General features: G+C 45.6%; 1 long non-coding RNA gene across 1 annotated transcript; it reads right to left on the reverse strand.

The window, feature by feature from the left end:
- Positions 1-11387: 11387 nt before the first annotated feature.
- Positions 11388-24973, reverse strand: LOC136312580 (uncharacterized). Its single transcript, XR_010727018.1, has 2 exons — positions 24735-24973; positions 11388-11650 (listed from the first exon to the last, which is right to left on the reverse strand). It is a non-coding gene; the product is annotated as an uncharacterized lncRNA (long non-coding RNA).
- Between the last annotated feature and the right edge of the window lie 141 nt (positions 24974-25114).

The following is a 25114-nucleotide window of genomic DNA, read 5'->3' on the forward strand; positions in this document are numbered from 1 at the left end:
CACTGGCTTGGCTGATCCCCCCCCCCCCCATCAAGGCACGTATAAGAAGAAATCAATGAACAACTAAAGTAATGCAACTCTATGAGTTGATGCTTCTCATCTCTCTTCATCTCTCTCCCTCCCTCCCTCTCTCTCTCTCTTTCTCTCTTGCTTGCTAAAAAAAGAAAGGTTGGTCACAAATTGCAATGAACACATAAGGTGCTCAACTTCCTTAACCATCAGGGAAATGCAAATGAAATCACTGCACCTCACTAGAATGACTAAACAAATAAAACCCTAAATAAACAAACAAAATCAGTGTTAGTGAGAATGTGGAGCAGGTGATTGGAACTCTGTTACATGGCTTGTGCAGTGGAGTCAAGGTACTGCTGATGCCAGTGGCGATGGCACTGTTGCATGGAGTCACAAGGAAAGCATTCCGGAGACTCATGTATGGGAGGTTGTGGCTTGGTGGTAAGGTTAAATGGAGTTGAAATAGAAGGCTGCCCCAGTGTCTCTTCTCCATCCATTCTGCCATGGAAAACGTACAGCATAATCTTCATCAGGTCCAGGAGAAAGACCAGTGTCCATAAATTCTGTGCCCTGCTTCATTCCAGTTTAGTTTATGTCTGTCTCCATGCAGCTAGCATAATCTACTCCTGACTGCACTCCAGCTCGTGCTGTGCCCAGGCCTGTGCCTGGATCTGTATTTGGAGTCTGTGTAGCTGCGATGACCACATAACAGCTATGGAGAGAGAATGCACTCACACCCCGTGTCAGTGCACGGGGTGTGCCTGTGCTACCAGGTAAGAGAAAAGTGTGCTAGAGCTCTTTGTTAAGCTTGGGTTTTATTATCTCTGGCCTGGGAAGGACTAGGCACCCTTTCAAACTAACCAACCAATTACCCAATCTTTCACAGGCTGGCACTGGATCTTCCTCTTAACCAATCCATATCCTAGATCTTTTGGGGTTCTCTGTTCCTTATCCAATCCAATCCTTTTCCCAGGCTAGACTGACAGGCCTCAATGGTCACCATCTTGGTTCCTACTACACACGCCTTACAGTAGAAGCACCTCCTCCTGCACCATCTTGACTTCTACTGCACAGGTGTCCAGCAGAGAAACTTCTCCGGCTGTTTATTCCTGCCCACACAGTCTGGGCAATGGACCAGTTGTACCCCGGGGAGATTAAAAAGCAGCCCTTCATCCGAACTTGGGAAAGAGGAATGTTAATTCCCTTGGCTGGGCAAGGGGGCAATTCCCTGTAGCGTCTGAAGTTGTAATTTCCTAATGAAGCAAGCGTATTGTTTGATTCAGTGACCTGGCTCACCAAGCCTAATAATGTCTGATTCCCTCAGCTCCCCTCCTTTACTAATATCTAGCTACCGACGCTAACACTGCCATGTTGGAAAATTGCTTGGCAGTACCTATATGCAGTTGAATTCTTGGATTTAAGAAATGTGTGTACAGCCTGACTTGTGGTGGCACAGTGGATAAAGCATCAACCTGGAATGCTGAGGTCACCAGTTCGAAACCCTGCACTTGCCTGGTCAAGGCACATATGGGAGCTGATGCTTCCTGCTTTTTCCTCCTTCTCTCTCTCTCCCCCCCAAAAAAATGAATAAATGAAGTCTTAAAAAAGTGTAAAACATACATATAAACAAAAAATGAGATTGGCCCTGAGTTGATTATTGTTGAATCTGGGCAATGGGGATGGTAGGGTTTACCGTGCTATTCCTTCTACTTTTGTGTGCATGTGTGTGAAAGTTTAGTGTTAAAAAGATTTTAAATTCTTGCCTAATCATGTGGGGGTGCAGTGGATAGTGCGTAGGACTGGGACGCAGAGGACTCAAGTTTGAAACCACAATGTTGCCGGCTTGAGCACAAGCTCACCAGCTTGAGCATGGGGTCGCTGGCTTGAGCATGGGATCATAGACATGACCTCATGGTCGCTGGCTTGACCCCAAAGGTCGCTGGCTTGAGCAAGAGGTCACTCACTCTGCTGTAGCCGTCCCCCCCCAGGCTCATATGAGAAAGCAATCAATGAATAATACCTAAGGTGCCACAATGAAAAGTTGATGCTTCTCATCTCTCTCCTTTCCTGTCTGTCTGTCCCTTTCTGTCCCTCTCTCTGTCTCTCTGACTCTGTAGCAAAAAAAAAAAAAAAAGATTTAAAATTCTATATATGATCCAGCAATTCCACTTCTGGGTATGTTACCCAACCAAAGTCTCTGTGCCCAGTGCTTTGAAAGGCCAAACTCAAAAGTCAGGGTTTAGACTAAGGAAAGGTTTATTAATCAAGAAGGTGCCAACTGCCTGACTGGTGGTGGTATACACTGTCGACCTGGGATGCTGAGGTCCTGGGTTCAAAACCCTGAGGTCACTGGCTTGAGTGTGGGGTTGCCGGCTTGAGCATGGGCTCATTGACATTACCCAGTGGTCACTGGCTTGAGCTCAAAGGACGCTAGCTTGAGCAGGGGGTCAATGGCTTGGCTGGCGCCCCTTAGTCTAGGCACATATTGGAAGCAATCAATGAACAACTGAAGTTCTGCGACTATTAAATTCATGCTTCTCATCTTTCTCCCTTTCTGTCTCTCTGTTTGTCTCTCTCACACACAAAAAAAAAAGAAAGAAAAAAGGAAAGAAAGAAAGAAAAATAGAAAGAAAGAAAGAAAGAAAGAAAGAAAGAAAGAAAGAAAGAAAGAAAGAAAGAAAGAAAGACAAAGGACTGAATGAGAAGATAGAAGACCTGGTGGTGCCTCAAATCCGTCTTGCTCTCTGGCCCAGGCCAAGGATTTTAAGGGGTTAGAGGGAAAAGTATGTGGAAATGCAAGTTTTAATTGGAGGACCTTGAATCTTGGTCATTTATGGTAAAGGAGTAGTAACACTGGATCTTCCTGCACAATGGACCCTTGGTTCCTGAAAGGGTTCTGGTGTTCAAGTTCTTGTTATGTCCTGGTTCTTTGGTTCCATTGGGGGGAGGGGAAAACAGGCTGGTTCTAGGTGCAGTGGGAGGTCAAAGTTCTCTCCTTTGTGTGTGCTTTAGCTGCATGACTTATAGTTTGGGTCTTTTGACTCTGAAAGGCAACTCAGTATCTCGTTAAACAGGACATGACCATTTTGAGCTGGCTCTGTGGTTACAATGATATATTCACAGAAACAGAAAGTAGAGTTTCAGAGACATATTTGTACACCCATGTTCATGGCACCAAAAGGTGGCAGTAACTCAAATGTCTGTTGATGGAAGGCTGGATAAACAAAATGTGGTACATGCATATAGTGGGGCATTATTCAGCCTTAAAGAGGAAGGAAATTCTGACACAAGCTACAACATGGATGGACCTTATGCTAAGTGAAGTAAGGCTGTCACAAAAAGGCAAATACGGCCTGACCAGGCGATGGCACAGTGGATAGAGCATTGGACTGGGATGCGGAGGACCCAGGTTCGAGACCCTGAGGTCACCAGCTTGAGCGCGGCCTCATCTGGTTTGAGCAAAAGCTCACCAGCTTGGACCCAAGGTCGCTGGCTTGAGCAAGGGGTTACTTGGTCTGCTGAAGGCCCACGGTCAAGGCACATATGAGAAAGCAATCAATGAACAACTAAGATGTCACAACGAAAAACTGATGATTGATGCTTCTCATCTCTTTCCTTTACTGTCCGTCTGTCCCTATCTATCCCTCTCTCTGACTTTCTCTCTCTGTCTCTGTAAAAAAAATAAATAAAATAAAAAATTTAAAAAGTTAAAAAAAAAGGCAAATACGATATGATTCTCGCATGTGAGGTACCTAGAGCAGGCACATTCATAGAAACAAATAGAATGATGGTTGTCAGGGGCTGGAGGTACAGGAAGTGGAGAGTTAGTGTTGAATGGACACAGATTCAGTCTGACAAGAGGAAAAAGGACCCGAAGACTGGGTGCACAACAATGTAAGTGTACTGTATCATTGCACTGTACACAAGAATGGTCAAGATGGTAAATTTGACCTTTACCCCAATTAACGGACCAATCCAAAAGCGCATCCTCAGGGCAACATGAAGTTGCAGTTTGCTGATTACAAAATACCATTTATATAGAACTTAAAAACACATAAAACAATGCTATATAACGATTGGGGGAACAGAGGCATGCAGAAAAGGAGAAAATAACGCAAAGTGTTATCCTTCCTAGAACTGTGGTTGGGAGTGAGGGGTGGAATTAGAAGGGAGTATTAGGTTTGTCAGAGTTAGGATTTGAAACCTGGCAGCCTTGGCTTTGAATCAGCAATCTAACCATTCCTAGGCTCTATGCCAGAGGTCCCCAAACTAGGGCCCCGCGGACCGCATGCGGCCCCCTGAGGCCATTTATCCGGCCCCCGCCGCACTTCCGGAAGGGGCACCTCTTTCATTGGTGGTCAGTGAGTGGAGCATAGTTCCCATTGAAATACTGGTCAGTTTGTTGATTTAAATTTACTTGTTCTTTATTTTAAATATTGTATTTGTTCCCGTTTTGTTTTTTTACTTTAAAATAATATCTGTGCAGTGTGCATAGGGATTTGTTCATAGTTTTTTTTTATAGTCTGGCCCTCCAACGGTCTGAGGGACAGTGAACTGGCCCCCTGTGTAAAAAGCCCCCTGCTCTATGCCAAGTCCATGGGCTCTGAATGGAGAAGGGTCAGGGGCTCAGGCACTTGCCTCCATCCAAGAGACAGGTCCTGGCTGAGACTGACTCTTATATCCAGTCACTGCCCTAACCAGATGCCTCACACTGCAGGTTGGAGCCTGGCTCAGGAGCTGGCCCACCCACCCAGGGTTCTGCCGTGTGACTTTCTGCAGGCTGCTGCCCTCTCCATGTGAAATTTAGTTTTTCATCTTGTAAAATGGAATGGTAGCAATACATAAATTAAGGAGAATTGAAAGGAGTTGATGAGATAGTGCTCTTAAGACTTTTAGCAACATGCCTGGGATTAGGAAGGCATTAATATTGGTGTTGTTTTTATTATTATTACTACCATGTTCCCTGAGTGGATGGGCTTGAGAAAGCTCAGCCATCATCCAACGGTAATCCAATCAGCCCTTGACCTCCCCATTCGCGTACCAGAAACAGAATCCCCTCCAGAAACCTACATCTCTCTCCAGCGCAAGGGAGACAGCAGTCACACTAACACCAGTTCCGTCCAATGAGGCCAGCACCAATCAGGACTCAGACATGCCCAGTAACCCCCTCAAGCTGCGCAAATCACTTGTCTTCTCTCAGAAGCTTGATTTCTTCCTGAATTACCGTAAACGTGGACTGTCACCTTTACTCCTAGAGTTGGACAATGATTTCCTGACATGACTCATAGCTACCATCATACAGTGACCCAATGCTGAATCTGGTTAAAATGGAACCGTGACCCTTTAAGGAAGTGCTGCAGTTTCTTCCTGAATTCCAGAAGCATTTATGCAGCACTGCTAATTTGCAAGGCCCTGGGCTAGGCACTGGGAACACAGTAAATGAATGTAACAGGCAAAGTGTTTATCCTTCTGGAGCTGAAAACAGATGATAAATAAGTAAAGATGCAAATAAATAGAATATAGCAGGGAAGGGATATAAGAAGTGCAGGGCATGAGAGGCCTCACGAAGAAATTGAATTTGAGCTGAGATCTGAAGGGGATAAGGAATTAGTCATGGTAACATCTGGGGAAGAAGTGCTTCTGAAGAGGGAGAAAAGTGCAAAGGCCCTGTGGCAGGAACAAGGAACAAGAGGGCATATGGGTTGGAGCCCAGGGAGCAAAGGAAAGAGTGGTAGGAAATGTGTTTACAGAAATGATGGGGGCAACTATGGAGTCTTTGTGGGCCATGGTAGGGACATTCTCTTTTTTCCTTTGTGAGGTGGAGTCACAGAAGAACTCTGAGCAGAGGAGGGATGTATCTGACCCAGGTGTTCACATACATCTGCTGCATGTGGAAACAGGAGGAGGAAGAGAATACAGGAAGAAGGAAGCTGCCATTATACAGGTATTGGCAGAGGAGGGTGGACAGGACCAGGGCAAGGATATTGCAGCAGGAAGAAGTGGACTGCTCCTGGATATATTTGTAAGGGAAACCAGCTGGATTTGCTGGAGAATTGGGTGTGGGGTGCAGAGCCACGCTGAGGATGCAAGAGGCCACAGGCAAAGATTTTTTGTGTGTGGAGTCCTTGTCTATAAAAACAATTTGATTGAAAAATGTGTTACAAAATTCATGGACCTAAGTGAGATATGGTGATTTTCCAATGAAGAGTTAGAATAATGGGTAGAGAAGATGTGCTACACATTTGTTTATCATTCGGAGTGTCCACGTACTGTCCCTTTATAGTCTTTATTGCCAATTGTGCCATTTCTGGGTAATTCAATAGTGCTCGTCATGAGAAAGAGGCCCTCATACTGTTGTTTCTCATTTTCTTCCTGCTTCTGCTGATCTCTCATGCCATTTATTTAGCTCTGGTTACATCATTACTCACAACACAGTCTCATCCATCATGCCATCGTGAACACCAGCTTCCAGTGACTCTCATGGTTTGACGGGACTTTGTTGGTGATGACCACAAATGCAATTCTTAACCAGAGGATGTAGGAAGGTGTGAGTGAGAATTTTTCTGGTCATGTTTAGAATTTCCTAGTGTAAATGTGGACACATCTCCTGACCAGGTGCTTCTCATATGACGTTCTTTAGAGCATGATACCTGCAGTGCCAGAAGCTTTCAGCTTTGACCGCACCCTGGCCTTCCACACACCACCCCCAGTGAGGAGAAAGGAAGCAAAGTGGCAGCTCTCCTGTCCTCCCTGCCTCTAGCACAGCTTAAGGTGGACCTGGGGAGCATGCTGTTGCCTGACTCCTGGAGGACCCCCTGGGGTTGTAGACTCACGGTCTCAACAGCCCTGGGAGGATAGAGTTTTTACCATTTGGCGTCTCTTCCTGGCAGTGAGAGTTACAGGCCATGAGCAATAGTTTCTGGGGTATAAATACAGGGACTGTCACAGAGAGCAGAGAAAAAAGTTGACAACTACTCTCTGAAGGGACATGGCCTTATTGGAAATTCAAATTTACTATATTATTAGCCTCCTCATTGAAAATTGGGGAAAGTGTAATTCTCAGATAATAGGCCATTTAGATTAGAAGTACATGCTGAGCGTTTATGATCTGTATTTTGATCAGGCAGCATCTGGTGATTTTTGATGATGCTTTATTTAGACTTGTAAAAAAAACAAACAAACTCAGATTTTTCCTTCTTACCCAGGGAAAACCCAATTTCCCTGCTGTGTCTCTCCTTTTGGTTGCCTTTATTTTTTACACAGAATACTTCACTTCTGATACTTTTGGTCACCAAACGCGTCGGTGTTTCCCCCATGGCAGCAGTTCTCTGCTGACACCGTCTACCTGGAAATAGCATCAGATCCCACAGGTTAAGGGTTCAGTCCCACAAGACTGTTCCCCGCCACCTCCTAACAGTAAACACTTTCTGCGCTGCTAGTTGCAAGCTCGGTTTGTCTGTCACCTGGGCTTCTGATCAACTGGCTATAGACTGGAGGTTCCCACGACTCTCTCCTCAGATTTGTTTTCATTCTTTTTTTTTTTTTTTTTTCAGAGAGAGGGATAGACAGGGACAGACAGGAATGGAGAGATGAGAAGCATCAATCATTAGTTTTTCGTTGCACATTGCGACACCTTAGTTGTTCATTGATTGCTTTCTCATATGTGCCCTGACTGCAGGCCTTCAGCAGACCGAGTAATCCCTTGCTCAAGCCAACGAGCGACTTTGGGTCCAAGCTGGTGAGCTTTTGCTCAAACCAGATGAGCTCATGCTCAAGCTGGCGACCTTGGGGTCTCAAACCTGGGTCCTCGGCATCCCAGTCCAACGCTCTATCCAATGCGCCACCGCCTGGTCAGGCCAGATTTGTTATATTACCAGAGTGGCTCACAGTACTCAGGGAGCATGTTCACCAGTTTCTTAAAGGATACAGTAAAGGATACAGAGGAACAACCAGATAAAGGGACACAGAGGGGTCTGAGAGTGTCCTGAGCGCAGGAGCTTTGTCCCAGTGGACCTGAGAGCGCCACTCTCGTGGTATACATGCATATACCCACCTGTCCGCTTTCCAAACCTCGTGTTGTATTATGGAGACTTCCTCACGTGGCATAATCAATATTAACTCAACTTCCAGCCCCCTCCCCCCTCTGGAGAAGGAAGGAGGGTCTGGAAATCCCAAGCTTGAAATCGTGGTTTGGTCCTTCCCATGACCTGCCCCCATCCCGGAGCCACCCAGGCCTCACCTAAGGTCAGCTCATTAGAACAAAACTTGTTCTCAGTGCTCTTATGACTTAGACTTTACAAAGGTTAGGAGCCCTATGTCAAGGACAGGGTCAGAGACCAAGTATTAGAACAATAGTTTCCCCTAGCATTCTTATCACTTAGGAAATGACAAGGGTTTCAAGAGCCCTGTGTCAGGAACTGAAGGCAGAGAACAATATATATCTTTTCTACTATCTTACAGACTATACGTTATTATATTTTAAGTAATAAAATTTAGTCCTCCTTTACGTGGTTAAAAGAAAAAATAAAAGAGCTCTTGGAGGAGAAAGGCAGACTACCTGACCTTTGGCCTAGAACCACAGGAGGGGTGGCCAGACTGTGCAGAAAAAGACACTTGTGTTACCCCCACCCTGCCCTGGGGCGCTGTGGACTGGAGGCAGCAGGGTGGCGGGAGCTGGCGCCTGGACCCACCTACTCAGCTCCAGCTGGAGGGATGGCAGCAGGCAGCTGATGCCCCAGAGCCCTGAACTTGTCCTGTGTTTCCAGGTGAGGTGTACAAAATCAGCACGCCAGCACTGTTTTGGCAGCCAGCCAGCGGGAGCCATCAGCTTGCCAGGCTGCTCATCTGGAACTGGGGTCCAGCTGCAGGATCCTGGGACGATCCCATTAGAACAAAAGTCTTAGAACTCCTCAGGACTTCCAGAGGACCCCATGCAAAAGTGGGGGTATGAGGACAGAGGCAGAGCCTTGAACACCCTAAAGGGGAGAAACAGGATGGGCTTCACACAGGTTCTGGGCTAAACTCAGGGTAACCTGTCAAGACAGCACGACAACCCTGGTTTGGAGAATGTTGAGCAAAGTGCTATAGAGCGTAAGTCCCCCACTTCCTGGTCTAAGGAGCTTCCGGTGGCGTGTGAGAAACACCCAAAAGTACAGGTCAACTCCAAGTTTTCAGGTGCAAGAATGAAAGACATTGTGCTGCCATTGATGAGTTGGGAAGTATGAGGAAGAAGCAGGTGGGAAAGGGTGGGAAAATCAGGACTCATTTTTGGGGAAACTGAGGCACAGAAAAGTTAAATCCAAAGGCATAACAGGGCGAGGATGTGAACCTGTTGTGTCTCCTCACCCCCAGGCATCGCTGCCTGCCCCAGCCCCATGTGAAGCACTAGTTAAAGCATGTGTTGCACCAGGCCTGGTGCTGTGCATTGTTTCATCAATGATCTCAGTCAGTCTTCCCAACAATGGGCATTCTGATCCCCTTTTAGGGGAAACAAAAGAGACTCAGAAAAGATCTTGCGCAAGGGCTCAGACTAAGGAGGTGGCAGAGATCAGTGGGCCTTGAGTCCAAGCGCACGTGTGCACTCACAGAACCCTTCTGTCCTGGGCTAGGCTTTCCTGAGGTTTCCTCCTTCCCTCCCTTCCTCCCTCTGGGAATCGGGGAGCTGAGTGGACTCATCCCTGCTATTTTGTTTACATTGCTCAGACCCAGCTGGCCCCAGTCTCACATGTCCTAGGCATTACCAGTCCTGCAAGGGCCCCATGCAAAGGCCATGGGAGATGCACTTAAAGGAAGATATCGCTCCTCCTGAAACACTGGGAAACAGCCACTGTGGGCCTGTCCATACCTCCCAGACTCAGGCACTCCTGGAAGCATGGTCCCTACAGTGCCGGCATGCGGGACCTCACTGTGGACTGTGCCCCATGCCGGTCAGCAGCCCAGGTCAAGTACTCGACTCTGTTTTCTTTCATCCACATCCAACCTCTCAGCAAACCCTACTGGTTCCAACTTCATAAATCCATCTGGAACTTGCTTCTCCTCTCCTCACCATGGTGGTCACCCTTTGTCCTGTTCACCCTCATCTCCTGCCTGGACAGTTGAAATAGCTCCTACAGTCTCCCTGCTCCTTCTTCCTTGCCCTCAGTCTGTCCCACACCCAGAGGCCCCCTGTGAACACCTGTATCTGATCAATCTCCTCTGTTCAGAGCCCTCTGGTGGTGCTATCCTGCTTTGAGTAAAGGTCAGAGTCCTCATTGTGGCCCCTGAGGCCCTACATGATCCACCCTCATCAGCCCTTTGCCCCCATGGCCTCCCACTTGCCTCCTTGCCTACCCTGTTCCAGCCACTTGGGCCTTTTTGTTATTCCATGACCACATCGAGCATGTTCCACCTCAGGGCCTTTGCACTGGTTGTTTCCTCCTGGTAGAAAACTCTTCCCTAGGTATCCTCATTGCTCCCTTTCTTCATTTCTTTGAGTTTTTGCTCAAATGCCACCTTCTCAGCCAGGCATTCCTTAACATGTTTAATATTTCCACTTACACTTTCTATGTTCCTGACCTTGCTCTGTTTTTCCCAGAAGCCTTCTATAAGCTTCCCTACCAGCTGCCCTTCATTGTCTTACTCATCCAGCTACTAGGCAAGGCCACCTTCCCAGACTTCCCTGGGCATTCCAACATGCCGCTGTGACAATGCTGCAGGGTGGCTGGTCAACCTGGTGACTTAAAACAGAAATTCAGCCCTGGCCAGACAGCTTGGTTGGTTAGAGCATCATTCTAAAACTCAGAAGTTGTGGGTTCAATCCCCAGTCAGGGCACTTACAGGAACAGATTGGCGTGTCTGTCTCTCTCTCTCTTCCTCTCTTTCTGAAACCAATAAAACAAAACAAAAAAATAAACACATGTGCACGCGCGCGCGCGCGCGCACACACACACACACACACACACACACACACACAGAAATGTATTGTCTCACTGTTCTGTTGGCCAAAATCAGCTTCGTGGGGCTAGAGACAAGGGATCAGCACAGCTGCATTCTTTGAAGAGGCTCTAAGGGAAATTTCATTCCTTGACTCTTCCAGCTTCTGGTCGCTGCCAGCACTCCTTAGCTTGTGGCCATATCACTTCGATCTCGACCTCCAAAGTCACCTTGCCTTCTCCTCTCCTGTGTGGAACCTCCTCCGCCTCTCATTTATAAGGACACTTGTGATGGCAGTTAGGGCCCACGGGGATTGCCCAGGATACTCTCCCCATCTCAAGATCCTTAACTTCATCACATCTGCAAAGGCCCTTTTTTCATATGTAGGGGGGAAAATTGTTTTCTCTTTAACTTTCTGAGTTCTTGGCTGAGACTTTCTTGAAATAAAAGACTGATAACCAGAGAAAGACAAACAGAAGTTTATTAACATGTATATTTCACTCACATGAGGGAGATACCCAGGTAAACTGAGTAACTCCCCAGGTGGCCCAAGCAGCCACCTTAAATACCATCTTCAGCTAAAGACAAAAGAATGGGCATGTAGGGGGCACTTATCAGAGGCTACCAGGAAAAGCAGAGCAAACAATGGTTAAGGTTGTTTGTAGATTTAAGTAGTGCCTTCTCCATTGACGAGATTCTCTGGCGATTTACAGTCTTCTTTCTCTTCCTGGAACAGAAAGGTAAACACACTTACCAAGGGAGATTTCCTTTAAACCTAAATGTCCCTTACAAAGGGTAACTTCTACTCTGGTTTCAGTGCTTCTTCTTTAATTATTTTTAAAATTTATTCATTTTTAGGGGGGGAGAAAGGGGAGGAATAGAAAGCATCAACTCCCATATATATGTGCCTTGATCAGGCAAGCCCAGGGCTTCGAACCAGTGACCTCAGTATTCCAGGTCGACGCTTTATCCACTGTGCCACCACAGGCCAGGCCTCAGTGCTTCTTCTATGTCTGCAGTTTCTCTAAGTGGTCAACTCAAAGTAATCCTTACACCGAAGAGGCATATTTTGCTGTGGTGTATTCTGCTACACTTCACATGTACAACATTCATAGGTTCCAGGGCTTGGGACCCGGATATATTTGGACCCTGACTGATAGCTGTTGGTGCTGAAAGTGGTTAGAGAAGAACAGAACTTTAGGAACGAAGATCTGGAATTGATTCTCTGATATGTTGGATTTAAAATCACCATCAATCCTACTGCCATGGTAAAGGGGGCACTGGTAGTTCACAACATGTAGAGACAAAACAGCTACTTAAACTGTCACCTGTGGTCACCTCTCATTAACAGGATCAGCTCCAGTCCACACTGGTCTCCTTGTTGACCAAGGAAAACGGCCATTGTCAGTCAGGCCTGCCGGCTTCCTTGTTCTTATTTCTATTTTCTCCCTGAAGCTCCTCTGAAATGTAAGGGCCTCTTAAGGACAAAGCAAACCCTCCTGGCCTCCCACCGGCTAGATGGTACAGTGGGGAGCGCGGCACTTGTGCACTCGGTGGGTACCTGGTGTGCGAGAGCCTGCTGTGGATGTCAGATGGTGGCCGTCTCCCCACACATCTCCTACCTCTTGTCTGCTGAGGAGCCCTCCAGGGGCCAGTTCTGATCAGGCTGATCAGTGAACCCCAACTCCTATTGGTTCAGGTAGGGCTCCAGACCCAGTTCTGGCCAATGGGGTGCAAAGGGAAGTTTGCTGGGTGGTGAGGTTTTGGGAAAATGTCATAGGAAAAAAGGATCACAGATCTAAGAGGGTTTGTGGTTTACTGGAATGACATGGAAGGAATGAGGGAGGATACCTACAAATTGGATGACTCCCACGCTCCGGTTCCTTGAAAGGTGTAGGTTGACAGTCACAAAAGAGGGAAACAATGGATTTCTTTTAGGACCATAAATCATGGGGTCAGCTGGTCTCATAAAGTCTTAAAATGTTGGGAAATAGTATGGGCTGTTGACTTGGCAATAAAGCCATAGATAAGCCACAATTTTGTAGAGCTATCTGCAAAGGTTCTGATGACACACTCTTAAGAGGATCATGGGATTAGCCCACGATGAAGAAAAAACACAGGAATCTATTATGTAGATTGAGATCTTAGATTTTCTCTAAATGGCAGTCTACATAACATGTAGATCTGTCTACTAAGGCAGTTGATATCTTCTTCAACATGTCTTTTGAGAGTCACCAGAACAAAAAGGAAAAAAGAAGAAACGTCCAAACCTGCAAGATTTTTTATGAGTTTATTTGAGCCAAACTGTCAACAATTGCCAGAACATAGTCTCAAAAGATTAAGAAAATGCTCCAGAAAAAAAGTTGTTTAACCACTTATTTACTTATTTTTTTACAGAGACAGAGAGAGTCAGAGAGAGGGACAGATAGGGACAGACAGACAGGAAGGAAGGGAGAGAGATGAGAATCATCAATTTGTTGCAACTCCCTAATTGTTCAGTGATTGCTTTCTCATATGTGCCTTGACCAGGGGCTACAGCAGACCGAGTAGCCCCTTGCTCAAGCCAGTGACCTTGGGCTCAATCCAGCAACCATGGGGTCATGTCTATGATCCTATGCTCAAGCCAGCGACCCAGCACTCAAGCTGGTGAGCCCATGCTTAAGCCAGATGAGCGTATGCTCAAGCCTGCAACCTCGGGGTGTAGAGCCTGGGTCCTCTGCATCCCAGTCTGATGCTCTATCCACTGTGCCACCGCCTGGTTAGGCTATAATATGTATTTTTAAGGATCCTAATGCAAGCCAACCACATTCAGTGGTGTTCTGTTTTGGTTCTCAGATTTTAATCTTAACATAAGCTTTATCCAAACCACCATTTAGTGATCAACTTCAACAGTTGAGGAAGTTCAACAAGCCATCTGTGGCCTGGTCTGCAGTGTCACAATGGACAGAACATCAACCTGGAACACTGAGGTCACTGGTTGGAAACCCGGGGCTTGCCTGGTTAAGGCACATACAACAAGCAATCAATAAACAACTAAAGTGAAGCAACTATGAGTTTGTACTTTTTGTTCACTGACCCCTCTCTCTGTAAAATCAATAAATAAAATCTAAAAACAAAAACAAACAAACAAAAAAACCCAAGCCATTTGTGTGGTGGCTTGCTCAGAGACAGGAACTTTATGCTTGACTGTGTGTGACTTTCCTCATGTGTGAAATGGGCATAATAAAATCCCTACCTCACAGCCTTGTCACAGGATGAGTAAAGCACTAAGAATGGTGCCTGACACTTGCTGACTGCTCTAGAAATGCCTTTTTTTTTTAAGTGAGAGAAGGGAAGATAATGAGATAAGACTTTTGCTGTGCCCTGACTGGGATCCAACTGGCAAACCCTATCTTGGGCTGATGTTTGAATCAATGAAGCTATTTTTAGCACCTGAGGCTGGTGCTGGAACCAACTGAGCTATCCTCAGTGCTTAGGACCAATGCTTGAACTAATTGAGCCACCTGCTGTGAGACGAAAAGAGGGAGAGAAGGGAGAGAGGGAAGGGAAGAGAAGCAGATGGTTGTTTCTCTTGTGTGCCCTGGCTGGGAATTGAACCTGGGATATCCACACGCAGGGCTGATGCTCTATCTACTGAGCCAACTGCTCAGGAACTTTTTTTTTTTTTTAAATGAGAGGAGGGGAGATACAGAGACAGACTCCTGCATGCCTCCCAACTGGGATTCACCCAGCAACCCCTGTCTGAAGTCAATGCTTTGCCCATTTGGGGCTGCTTGCAACTGAACTATTTTTAGTGCCTGAGGTGGAGGCTTGAGAGAGCCATCCTCAGAGCTCAGGGGTAGATGTGCTCAAATCAATTGAGCCATGGCTGTGGAAGGAAAAGAGAGAGAGAGGGAGAGAGAGAGAGAGAGAGAGAGAGAGAAGGAGGGGGAGAAGGGAGAAGCAGATGGTCACCTCCCTTGTGTGCCCTGACTGGAAATTGAACCTGGGACTTCCACACTCCGGGTTGATGCTTTCCTGCTGAGCCACCTGGCCAGGGCCCATATATATATATATATATATTTTAATTAAAACAACAACAACAAAAAATGGGCCGTGACTGGATGGCTCAGTAGATAAAGTATAGTTCCAGTGTGCAGAGGTCATAGGTTTGATCCCTGGCCAGGGCACATACAAGAAGCAATCAATGGGGACACAACTAAATGGAACAACTAGGTGGAACAACAAGTTGATGTTTCTCTATCTTGTTCCCTTCTCTTCTCTCTCACTCTCAAATTAATGGAAAATAAATAAATAAAGGACATATGAAAAGTTTTCTAAAAGTAATTTTAAATAACACCGCTTTTAATTTTTACATATTGACTCAAAACCCTCCCCCATTTCTCAACATGACTCAAACAGAAAATGTAGCCAAACAACAGCACAACAAATAGTAGGGCAAATACTGATGAGAGCTCATATTGTTGGGGGTCCACTCTGTCCCAACCTCAGTCCTGGGTCTTATGGAGCTATCACTCCCATCTGGTGGCTAGACAGTATTGAGAGATGGTGTTGGACTTGAGACCTGAAATATAGGATGTGATGGGATGATTAGAGGTAGTAGAGCCCAATGGTTAAAGCTGGAGACAGAGGGCCCTGGGGATGAATCCTAGTTCTTCTGCTGATTAAGTGTGATCTCAGGTAAGTGAACTCAGTTCTCTGAGCCTCAGTTTCCTCTTCTAGAAAGTGAGGGTATGAAGGGTGTGTGTGGAATCCTCACAATCACACACATAGTGAGTGCCCTACTAGCTGTGGCCATGATTATGAGGATGGGGCCTCAGGTGGGCGGGAGACTGAGTGCTGGGGGGGGGGCTGACCTGGGTCTATCACAGGAAGCATCCATGTCCAAGGTGGCGAGTCACCTTTCCTTCCTGCCATCACCTGAGGCAGGGTGGAATCTCCCAGGATGTGAGTTGTGCCCTGAGCATGCCCCTCACCTTTGGTGGCTCACAGGTCCCCTGACATGTGACACCACAGTCAGGATGAAATCATGGAGCTCAAATGCTGGGATGAGAGGAGACGCTTCTCTGCTCGCCTCTTCCTCCCAATCTCAAATTCTTGGACCCTGCACTTAGCTGGGTTCCTTCTGAAGCAGCAGGGCCCCCAGGTGTGGGCACGGGCCACGTAACCTCCAGTTAGGGAGGTGGCATGGAAGTTAGGAGTGGTTTCATGCTTCCAATAGTCAGTAGGACCGATTCGTGTGTTCAATCGTTTGACAGATCTTTATTGTGCACCTGCATGTGCTGGACAGACAAGCTCCGCCTTCCTGAAGTTGACAGTCTAGTGAGGAAGTTAGACCATAAACATAACACATAAGTAAATATTACAGTCTGTTAGGAGGTGAGTGACATGTGAAAATGCTGGGCAGGGTGAGCCTCGGGCAGGGGTCAGCAAACTGCAGCCTGCAGGTTAAGTAGAGGCAATCATTTGTTTCTGTACAGTTCCCAAACTAAGAATAATTCTTACTTTTTTAATATTTGGGAAATCAAAAGAAAAAGATTTCTTGGGATGTAAGAAATTCACATTTTAGTGTCCATAAATAAAGTTTTTTTTTTAAAGATTTTATTTATTCATTATAGAGAGGAGGGGGGGGCAGGAAGCATCAACTCCCATATGTGCCCTGACCAGGCAAGCCCAGGGTTTTGAACCAGCAACCTCAGCGTTTCCAGGTTGACGCTTTATCCACTGCGCCACCACAGGTCAGGCCATAAGTAAAGTTTTATTGGAACACAGCCAGACTTATTGGTTGCATATTATCTGTGGCTACTTTTGTGCTACAACCACAGAGTTCAGTAGCTGTGACAGAGTCCATATATAGCCCACAAAGCCTTTAAAGTATTTAATGTCTTGCCCTTCAGCGAAAAAATTTGCAGGCCTCTCTCTGGCTTGGGGGATTGGAAATGGTATATGGAGGTGCATTGCAACTTGATATTAGAAAGTCAAGAACAGCCTCACTGAGAAAGTGACAGTTTAAATAAAGCCTGAAGGAGGGAGGGAGGAAGCTATGTGGGCATGGTGGAAAGAATATTCCAGGTAGAGGGAACAGCCAGTACAAGTACCCTGAGGTAGGTATGTTTCTGTTCTCTTCAAGAAATATTGTGGGAGCCCCTGTGCCTGGAGCAGGACAGGAAAGGGATTGAGAAGAGGGAGATGAAGGCAGAATGGTGACAGAGACAGATCATGTGAGGTGGGCCACGAGGAGGACTTTGGCTTTTATCCTGAGTGAGATGGAGCCACCCGAGGGCTCTGGGCAAGGGGTCACTGGCTTGGCAGGAGCCCCCACCCCGGTCAAGGCAGATATGAAAAAGCAATCAGTGAACAACTAAATTGCCGCAACTATGAGATGATGCTTCCTGTCTGTCTGTTTTTCTCCCTCTACTTTGCTAAAAATAAAAATAAAAAATAAAATGGACTGATGGATGAAGGAATGAACATATGTGTGGAAAAAGCAAAAGTGGTAAAATGGTAATGGTAGGGTCCAGGTGGTAGGTATATATGTATGCTCCCTATAAAATTCTTTGAGTTTTACTGTGTGTTTGAAAATTTTCATAATAAAATGTTGTGGATGGTCATAGTGAAAACAGAACAGCTATTGATTCTTGAGAACTTGGTGTGCACCAGGCATCGTGGATGTAAAATGGTTCATCTGGTGGCCCTGATGATCTGTACTGTAGACTTCACAAAGCTCATTTTACAGATGAGGAAACCAAGGCCTAACAAGACTTAGCACCTCATTGTGCCGCCTTCAGATCCCTGATTCGACAAGGAGCAGAGGAGGAGTATGAGAGCAAAGGAGGTGAGTGAGGGAGGGACAGCTCCCTTCCAGGAGGTGGCATACACTTCAGGGACAGTGACCTGGGCCAACAGGTCTTGAGATCTCTCCTGGGGACTGATCCTCATTATCAACAGCTGCTCTGTAGAAACCACTCCCCGTGTGCCAGGTTCTATACTAAGTGCTTTGCATGAATGATCCCACTGATATTACACCTCAGTTATAAACCCTATTTTATAGATGGGGAAACTGAGGCTAATAGAGATTGAGCAACTTACCCAAGATCACACAGCTGGTATGTAGCCAAGCTGGGATGAGAACCCTGGTCTGTCTGATTTGAAATCCCAGATGTGAACACTTTTAGGAGACTTTTCCCCAGTTTGGATATTATCTACAGAGAAATACTGTCAGCTCCACCTTCAAATCTATCCAGAATCTGCCCACTTCCCTTCTTTCCCCAGTCTCTACTCATCGTCTCCCTCTGGACAATCTCAGCGGCCCCTCCGTGGTCTCTCTGATCTTGTCCTGTCCTATGCAGTCCATTCCCCACATGCAACCAGGGGGCCTTGTTAATGCCTGAATCAGATCATATCCCTCCGCTGCCCAGAGCCCTCGCATGGCTTCATCTCACTCAGGGTAAAAGCCAGCAACCCTGGGCTTCATGCCTGTGACCTTTGGGCTCAGGCCAGCGACCAGAGGGTCATGTCTATGATCCTACATTCAAGCCAGCGACCTCGAGACCTCAAACCTGGGTTCTCTGTATCCCAGGTTTATACTCTATCCTCTGTGCCACTGCCTGGTCAGGCTCCATTTTATTTTTTTTAAGATAAATTTCAAAATCCTGAAATATTTTTATTAAGATTTTGAGGACTCAGTCTATACTAAGCACCATTTTTAGCATTGTTCTTAGTTCATTACATCCATTCACTCATCTAATTCTCTCTCTCTCTCTCTTTTTTTTTTACAGAGACAGAGAGGGAGTCAGAGAGAGGGATAGACAGGGAGAGACAGACAGGAACGGAGAGAGATGAGAAGCATCAATCATTAGTTTTTCATTGCGCATTGCAACACCTTAGTTGTTCATTGATTGCTTTCTCATATGTGCCTTGACCGCGGGCCTTCAGCAGACTGAGTAACCCCTTGCTGGAGCCAGCGACCTTGGGTCCAAGCTGGTGGGCTTTTTTTTTTTTTTTTTTGGCTCAAACCAGATGAGCCCGTGCTCAAGCTGGCAACCTCAGAGGTCTCGAACCTGGGTCCTCTGCATCCCAGTCCGACGCTCTATCCACTGCGCCACCGCCTGGTCAGGCTCTTTTTTTCTTTTTATTGAATTTATTGGGGTGACACTGGTTGGCAAAATTATAGTTTTGGTCACATATTCCACAAAACATCACCAGGGCACTGCACTATGTGTTCACCGCCCCTTTAATTCTTATAGCAACTCTCTAAAATATATCAAATATACAGTGTGGTTTATTATTTTCATTTTACATATGAAGAAATCAAGGGACAGAGAAACAAAGGACTTTTAGATACTAAAGGTTGGAGTTGGGTTTGAACTTGGGCCATCTGGCTCCAAAGCCTTGGCTTTTGCCCTTAAGGCCATTTCTCTTCTCAGAATGGGTGAAATATGCCACACAATGGAATATTGTGCAGCCAGTGTAGAAGAATGTTTGGAAGGGTTCAGTAAAAATTATACTGGGCTATGGTATGACCATGATTCGACCCAGATCTTGTGTCTAAGAAAAAAAAATAATGCTCCAAGGGTAAGTACCCACTGTGACCAGAGGTAGGTTAGGGATAAATGGTCATTGGGTGGTTAAATTAAATCCTTAGCTAATAGCAGCTACCACTAATTAAGCTCTTTCTTTGTGCCCCAACCTGCACTACAGGCTTTATATGCTGTATCTTTTCAACTTGTGAAGTAAGCACTGCTATACCCATTTTAGAGATTAAGACACTGAGGTTAAGAGTAGAGCAGGACTTGCCCACAATTCCCCAGCCAAGAAGTAGCAGAACCAGGATTCAAATCTAGGCCTGTCATTCCCTGAATCATTAATTTCTTTGATGCTTTCTACTTTCTTATTTTTCAGTAATAAGAAACTTATACTTTCATAATAAAAAATACATTAAAAAAAAAGGTTTCCTTAAAAAAGTAGACTCACCCTGGCCAGGTAGTTAGAGCACTGTCCCAATATGCCAAGTTGCGGGTTCAATCCCCAGTCAGGGCACAGACAAGAATCAGCCAATGAATACATAAATGAGTGGAACAACAAACCAGTGTTTTTTTTTCTCTCTCTCTCTCCCTTGTTTTTGCTCTCTAAAGTCAATAAAAAATAAATAAGTAAAGTAGACTAATTTATCTTTATTTTATTAGCCATGTGTGTTCCTTTGATGAAATTTAAAAGCCTACCTCACACCATACACAAAAACCAGCTTTAGCTAGATTGCCAACTTAAATGTAATGCTAGATAATAATGTTTTTGAATATATGAAAATATTTCTTAAATAAGATGTAAAAGTAACTAACCTTAAGGAAAAGATTGAGAAATTGAACTATGCTAAAGTTAAGGTCTTCTGTACACTAAAAAATGTCATTAAGAAAGTGAAATGGCTGATGTCCAAAATATATGAACAAGACCATTTAAAAAATGAACAACCTGACCCTGACCAGGTGGCTCAGTGGATAGAGCATTGTCCCAGCACACTGAGGTCACAGATTGGATCCTTGGTCAGGGCACATATGAGAAGCAACCAGTGGGTGCACAACTAAATGGAACAACAAGCTGACACTTCTCTCTCTCTCTCTCTCTCTCCCTCTTTCTCCTCTCCCCTTTCCCTTTCTCTCTCTCTCTCTCTCTCTCTCTCTCAAATCAATGGAAAAATTTAAAAAGAAAGAAAGAAAAAAAAAAGGATGACCCAGCTTGACCTGTGGTGGTGCAGTGGACGGAGATTTGACTTGGAATGCTGAGCTCTCAGGCTTGAAATCCTGGGCTTTCCTGCTCAGGACACGTACAAGAAGCAACTACTATAGGTTAATGCTTCCAGTTCTTCCTCCCTCACCTTTCCCTCTTTTTCTCTTCTCTCTCTAAAATCAATAAATAAAATCTTTTTTTTAAAAGGATGACCCAATAGAAAATTGGGCAAGACACTTGAACAAGCACATCACAAAAAAGGATATCCAAAAGGCTAACATACAAATGAAAAGGTGTTCAATTCTCATCAGGAAAAATGCAAATTAAAACTACAATGAGTTGCCACTACACATCCACCAGAATTGTTAAAATTAAAACGCCTGACATGGCTAAGTGTCAGCAAGGCTGTAGAACAATGGAAATGCCCCAACATGGCTGGAGGGAGGAGAAAATATTACTACAGCCACTCTGGAAAGATTTTTGGTAGTATCTACTAATCTCTCTCTCTTCCTCTCTCTCTCTCTCTGACCCAGCCATTCTACTCCTGGCTTCATATCCAAGAGAAACGTGTGTATGTTCACATTATATTGTGAATGTATTAGAACAAAATATGTTCTAGAATGCAAAGAGCAATATAATTTGCTAAAGACAAAAAATGGAAACAACTCAAATTTCCATCCCAGTCGGAATATAAGTAAATTGTGTGTACTCCTGCAGTGGAATACTACTCGGCAGTGGGAAGGCATGGATTGTACTTCTACACCCAAACCAGGTGAATTTCACAATCATAATACTGAGTGAAGGAAGCCAGGCACAAGAGTTCATCCTGTATAATTCTGTTTACATCATGTGGAAAGTAGGCAAAGTCAAAACCCTGTATACAGGAGGGCATTCTTAAACCTGAGTCAGGTAAAAATCAGTCAAGTGGGGACCTTCGGAGGGAGAGAGAAAGCAGTGCCCGGCAGGAGGCAGGAGACAGGAGGGGCCCGTGGAAAGCTGGTAAGATTGTTTCTTCACCTGGGTTGTGGGACAGGAGTGTGCTCCGTTTACCATAATTCGTTAAGAGGAATATTCAGGTTTCAGGTACTTTTCTGTATGTGTCATATTTCACAATAAAAAAGATTTGACTAATGTAAAAATATCTTCAAAAGTAGGTTTACCATAGCCTTATCTTACAAACTGGACAGACTGGATATCCTGGGTACAATACATAATTGGAAGAGATGTGTGGGCTATTTGCTCTGCTTAGGCACTGTTCTAAGAGGTCTATAGCTCCTACCTTATTTAACCCTCAAAACAACACTTTGAGGCGGTTACTATTTTATTTATTTATTTATTTTAGTTAGAGACAGACAGGAAGGGAGAGAGATGAGAAGCATCAACTCATAGTGGTGGCACCTTAGTTGTTCATTGATTGCTTTCTCATATGTGCCTTGACCGGGGGCCTACAGCAGAGCGAGTGACTCCTTGCTCAAGCCAGCGACCTTGGGGTTTCGAACATGGGTCCTCAGCATCTCAGGTCAATGCTCTATCCACTGCGCCACTGCCTGGTCAGGTGGTGGTTACTATTATTATCTGCATTGGAAAGATGGGGACACTGAGGCATAGTGAGGTATGCTCAAGCTAGGTCTAAACCAGGCTCTTTAGTCCCAAAGTACATGCTCTGCTCAGCACCATGAGAGGCTTCACTCTAAAGAGTGGAATAAAAGATAAGGAAGTGAAAGTCTATTTCTCAAAGCACAAGGTATCTAAAAAGAGAAACTAGAAGTACTTGTATGGGCATCCTGAAAGTAGAGGAGGGGCCATAAGTGAGCTTTGAGCCCCCATCTACCACAGCTCCAGTGAGCCCTTTTAACCTGAGTGGTGCACAGAGTTCAGGGGTTGTGTGAACTTGGATGGGAAAGACAACGACCTCTTTGCTTTTTTTTCTTTTTTTTTGTATTTTTCTGAAGCTGGAAATGCGGAGGCAGTCAGATAGACTCCCTCATGCACCCGACCGGGATCCACCCGGCATGCCCACCAAGGGGCGATGCTCTGCCCATCTGGGGCGTCGCTCTGTTGCAACCAGAGCCATTCTAGCGCCTGAGGCAGAGGCCATGGAGCCATCCTCAGCGCCCAGGCCAACTTTGCTCCAATGGAGCCTCGGCTGCGGGAGGGGAAGAGAGAGACAGAGAGGAAGGAGAGGGGGAGGGGTGGAGAAGCAGATGGGCGCCTCTCCTGTGTGCCCTGGCCGGGAATCGAATCCGGGACTTCCGCACGCCAGGCCGACGCTCTACCACTGAGCCAACCAGCCAGGGCGCTTTTACTATCTTTTAACTCAGCAGTCCTTAAAATTTATTTTGGGAACCCTTGTGAGTCCCCAAAACCTTTTTCAGGGGCATAATGAAGTCAAAACTATTTCATAATAATACTAAGATGTTTTTGCCCTTTTCATGCCAAAGCCTATCAGACTGGTGATGACATCATTGCTCTGCTGCCTAATGAAATATATGCATGTGTTCTTGTGTTTTAAAGCTTCTTAGTTTTTCTTTTCTTTCCTTTTTAAAAAGAAATTTTAATTTATTTAGTAACCTTGGAAAGAGAGAGAGAGAGAAATGTCAGTTTGCTATGTTCCCTGGCTTGGATTAAATCTACAACCTTACTTGTATCGGGACAATGTTCTAACCAATTGGACTACCCAGCCAGGTCTCAGTTTTCTTGAATAATTTTTACTTTTAAATTTAAATTATTGTTGACATACAATAATATATTAGTTTCAGGTGTATGACATAGTTAATTTGGTCAATGTTAATATTAGAACCCATATATACAAAAGTCTATGGGGTCCTCAATAATTTTTAGGAGGGTGAAGTTGGCTGCTTGCCTGCGGAGCAGCCTCCTCTCTGTCCCTCTGCTTTACTCATAAATTCTCTTTCGCTGTAAACCCACGAAAGCAGTTTAAGAACTGCTGCTGTAATGATGTAGTTGAAATTTAGTATGTCTTTCTGTCATGGGGTGGGGAACTGTGGGGGGAAGAGATATGCTGGGCAGGGGTGGCCGATAGACCACAAGACTATTAGCAGCCTCTGGCTTCGTGAAGAGAAGGAGACATAGATGTTTTCAAATCCCATTATACTCACTACAGGACTCTCAAACATCTAAACTTCTAAATTACCATAATTTTGGGACCTGACACTAAATCTTGAATTTAATGCATTAAGAAAAAAAGCACGCCTGACCAGGTGGTGGTGCAGTGGATAGAGCGTTGGACTGGGATGCAGAGGACCCAGGTTCGAGACCCTGAGGTCGCCAGCTTGAGCGTGGGTTCATCTGGTTTGAGCAAAAGCCCACCAGCTTGAACCCAAGGTCGCTGGCTCCAGCAAGGGGTTACTCGGTCTGCTGAAGGCCCGCGGTCAAGGCACATATGAGAAAGCAATCAATGAACAACCAAGGTGTTGCAATGTGCTACGAAAAACTAATGATTGATGCTTCTCATCTCCCTCCGTTCCTGTCTGTCTGTCCCTGTCTATCCCTCTCTCTGTCTCACTGTCTCTGCAAAAAATAAATAAAAAGAAAAGAAAAGAAAAGAAGCACACACTATGCTGTACACCTGAAGCAGGGGTGGCCGATAGACCACAAGACTATTAGCAGCCTCTGGCTTCGTGAAGAGAAGTAATAGAGATTATAAACTGTAATTAAAAGTAAAATGGAAAAGAAAGAAGCACATGCTTCACTTATACGAGTGTTTTAAATGTTAAATGAAGAATAAACTCAAATATATAAGCTCAAAAAAAAAAAAAGGACATATATTATTTATCACATGTTTAAAAAATACTTGTATAACTGTAATTCAGACTTTTCCTGCTGCTCCGGGAACCCCCAACCATGCTTTGTGGCAAGCCACTCACTACCTTCCAACAGCTCACAAAGATGAACAAATTCTCATATACTTCCTCCTAGACCCTAGGGCATTTCTGGAGTTCATGCATTAATAGTAAAAATAACAGCTGATTCTTATCCAGCCCTTACTCTGGGCCAGGCCGCATTCTCAGCATGAAATTTCATGTGACAACTGGTTTAATCCTCACAACAGCCCATAGCGTACGTACCATTATCACCTTCATTTTACAGGTAAAGAATCGGAGGCCCCGCGAGGTCGGGTAACCGGCCTAGGGCGCACAGCTCAGAAGCAGCACTGTCAGTCCTGGATTCTGATTTGTGTTTGCCCTCGCGTGGCGGGGTGGGAGCTCTGGGGAGGAATCAGTGGGCTTAGCTTGCGGAGCGAGGAAGGCGGAGCTGAGAGGAAGGGGAAGCCGCAGCCGCGGGAAGGGGATCCCCGGGTCGCAGGCGCCGGTGCCAGCACACCTGGGTACCCCGGGATCCGTCAGGGCGGCGTGGGGGCCGATGTCCGTACCCTGGGGGCTCCGCAGCTGCGGGGTGGGGCGCCTGGGGGACAAGCGCAGCCTTACCCGTCCGGGCGCTCACCTGG

The sequence above is a fragment of the Saccopteryx bilineata genome, chromosome 9 (assembly GCF_036850765.1).
Source record: "Saccopteryx bilineata isolate mSacBil1 chromosome 9, mSacBil1_pri_phased_curated, whole genome shotgun sequence".
NCBI classification, from domain to species: domain Eukaryota; kingdom Metazoa; phylum Chordata; class Mammalia; order Chiroptera; family Emballonuridae; genus Saccopteryx; species Saccopteryx bilineata.